The sequence below is a fragment of the Mandrillus leucophaeus genome, unplaced genomic scaffold (assembly GCF_000951045.1).
Source record: "Mandrillus leucophaeus isolate KB7577 unplaced genomic scaffold, Mleu.le_1.0 Scaffold272, whole genome shotgun sequence".
Classification (NCBI taxonomy): Eukaryota; Metazoa; Chordata; class Mammalia; order Primates; family Cercopithecidae; genus Mandrillus; species Mandrillus leucophaeus.
In genome coordinates, this window is record NW_012102832.1 from 1022986 (window position 1) to 1026233 (window position 3248).

Genomic DNA, 3248 nt, shown 5'->3' on the forward strand with positions numbered 1-3248 from the left:
GCATGTAATCCCAGCTACTCAGGAAGCTGAGGCGGGAGAATCGCTTGAACCTGGGAGGCAGAGGTTGCGGTGAGCCGAGATCGCGCCATTGCACTCCAGACTGATCAACAAAAGCGAAATTCCGTCTCTGGGCAACATTGGGAGACGGCCTCCTTTACCCACCACCTGCCCCCTTCTCCACAAAATGGAAAACAAACAAACAAACTGAACCAAGCGGGGCGCGGTGGCTCATGCCTGTAATCCCAGCACTTTGGGAGGCCGAGGCGGGCAGATCACGAAATCAGGTGTTGGAGACCAGCCTAGCCAAAACGGCGAATCCCCTATCTCTACTAAAAATACAAAAAGGAGCCGGGCGCGGCGGCGGGCGCCTGGATTCCCAGCTATTCAGGAGGCTGAGGCAGGAGAATCGCTTGAACCCGGGAGGCGGAGGTTGCAGTGAGCCAAGACTGCGCCACACTGCACTCACTCCAGCCTGAGTTACAGAGGAAGACTCCGTCTGGGGAAAAAAAAAAAGTAATGAACCTAGAAAAAGCAGATTGGCACCTAAATTCACATACTTTTCAAACTGCCACCACGTCTTGGCCTAGCCTTTTTTTTTTTTTGAGACGGAGTCTCACTCTGTTGCCCCTGCTGGAGTGCAGTGGCGCGATGTCGGCTCACTGCAACCTCTGCCGCCCGGGTTCAAGCGATTCTCCTGCCTCAGTCTTCAGAGTAGCTGGGATTACAGGCGCCCGCCACCGCGCCCGGCTAATTTTTGTATTTTTAGTAGAGACGGGGTTTATCACCATCTTGGTCAGTCTGGTCTCGAACTCCTGACCTCGTGATCCTCCCGGTTCGGCTTCCCAAAGTGCTGGGATTACAGGCGTGAGCCACTGTGCCCGGCCTATTTTGGCCTACTTTTTAAATTTCCCCTTCCTCATTGGTAATTTCAGTATAATCTAGCAAAGAGACGCTAATTTTGAACAAATGGTGAAAGTATGAACATTTTGGGATCGATCGCTGTAAAAAGAATTTCCCAAAGGGCGTCCAGCAGAGGGGGTATAGCTCAGTGGTAGAGCATTTGACTGCAGATCAAGAGGTCCCCGGTTCAAATCCGGGTGCCCCCTCGCGTTGTTTTACCTCTTTTCACAGTCATGCAGGAATAACCTGAGTTAGCGAGTTCTGAATCCAAAAGTCACCGGAAGTGTCCTTTGTATCTTCCACCTACCTAATTTTCACCTTGAAAGGATTCCCGTACCCTAGAGGGAGAGAGCAGCAACCAGAGGCTGCCTTTAGGTGGACCTGAGTCCTCATACCCCAAGTGGCGAGAAGCGCACTAGTAGTCTCAGTTGTAGAACAAAGGCGTTGATCGATTCCCACCTCCGATGCCCATTGGTTTAACGATAATTATAACTTGTTTTGGGGTTAAAAAATGTGTCTTGAACGGGGCAGTAGTTCGTACTTGACTATGAAAACTAGGAGAAAGAATCCAATTTCAGAGGTCTTCATATATTCGCGAACTCGAACAGGACAGGGCACAGAAGGTAGAAGGTAAACAGCGAGCAGTTTTCCCTCTTCCTTCTTTACTTAGCTCATAGGCAGGGCTTTGGCTTGATAAGCTATAGATGGAAAGTCCAAGGCCTAAAGGAGAGGTAAAACTGGTTCCTCCTGGGTTTTTCGCACGGAACCGCAGGTCTGCTGATCTGTGATCTCTCTGTTCAGCCTAGCGATGCAGCTCACAGTAATGGGAGCCAGGAGAAAAAAAAAAATGCGCGTTTTCCCGGGGTCCGAGGCATGACACAACCACATTCCGGGTTTAAAATATAGCAGCTGCCCTTTGACCCAGGCAGCACGCCTCTTCCTTTCTCCCTTATTTTTCCTTTTTTTGGGCAAAACCTAGTTGAGGGGGACGCCCTTGTCTCTCGTCACACTTACCATTTTCCTCCGGCCCAACAGTGACACTGTCAGGCACGCAGCCAGCAGATATTTGTTCTCATCTTTAGGTTATGAAACTCCACGGCTTTTTATTCTCACTTCAGTGGTTCTTAAAATGTGGTCCCCACACCAGCAGCACCAGCGGCACCTGGAAACTTGGTAGAAATGCAAATTCTCAGTGCCCCCTTACAGAATCAGAAACTAGGAGGGTTTTAACAAGCCCTGCAGGTAATTCTGATGCACGTTCAAGTTTGAGAAACACTGTATTCGTTTATCTCAGTTTGCATTGGGATATAACTTTACTTTTGTACATTAATAGTCAAGGATGAACACAGCACGTCCATGTCACTATTAATACAGAAAGTTGAAGTTGGAGAAGGGCTGTGTCTATGGGTTTCCCTCGCTTGACCCACCCTCCAATCCCAAAAGGAACGCCAACTTGAGGCGTTCTCCTGTCTCCCTACCCCCATTGGAAACATTCTGTCCCTCAAACCCGGCACCTCGAACTGTCTGATTCATCTGAGGCTGGCAGCCCTGGCCACAGAGATCCCTACACCTCTGGCGCGAGTAATGCGTTCGCGCAGCTTTTATACCCACCTGCTCCTCCACCCGCTGAGCACAAAGTAAAACCGAAAGCTTTCTGCTAAGGCTGAAAAATGAGGAAGATACTTCTTTCACCTTTTTTTCTTTGTAGTCAGGACCCAATGTTAAAATATGAATCAAGAATGAAAAACAGATGGTTGGTTAACAAGTGGAAGGAAAAGCCACCGAGGGGGCACCCGGATTTGAACCAGGGACCTCTTGATCTGCAGTCAAATGCTCTACCACTGAGCTATACCCCCGCGCCGCTGCAGCGCCTGGAGGCGGCTCTTTGGGTACTAAGCATTGTTGCAGCTGCTACTCTGTGGTAGGGTGTAACATAAAGAGAAAGGAATGCAGAAGAAAAGGGGTCATGCTGAACGCAGACGGTGCCCGCATCCGGGGAACCCAGGGAAGGTGCACTGCAGGGGCTCGGGGAGGGAAGCACTAACCCGGGCCCGGCAGCGCGCAGGGTCCAAGAGGGAGGGACGGGTTCCGCCCCACAAATGTGGGAAAGGGTGTGGGCCGGAAGAGAGTTAAGAGGGGCAGGGCAGGGGGTCCCCGTTCGGTCTGTAGATTCATGCCCGGTAGCAACCGGTAGAAAGGAAAGTCCCCGAATGCGGTGAATCAGTTCCGGCGTTCAGGAGGGCTCCAACCCCACCCTCGACGGTCTTAAGGGGTTAGCCCGCCTCCTGCAGCCCGAGCGCCCCAGATGTGCAGCCGGCCTGGCTCTGCGCCGCCTCTGGCTCGGGAAG

The 3248-nt window shown here is 51.5% G+C and overlaps 2 non-coding genes across 2 annotated transcripts; one reads left to right on the plus strand and one right to left on the minus strand.

Annotated features, from left to right (window-relative positions):
- Positions 1-1034: 1034 nt before the first annotated feature.
- Positions 1035-1106, plus strand: TRNAC-GCA. Its single transcript has one exon. It is a non-coding gene; the product is annotated as a tRNA-Cys (tRNA).
- Positions 1107-2684: 1578 nt separating this feature from the next.
- On the minus strand, positions 2685-2756 carry TRNAC-GCA. The gene has a single exon. It is a non-coding gene; the product is annotated as a tRNA-Cys (tRNA).
- Positions 2757-3248: the final 492 nt, after the last annotated feature.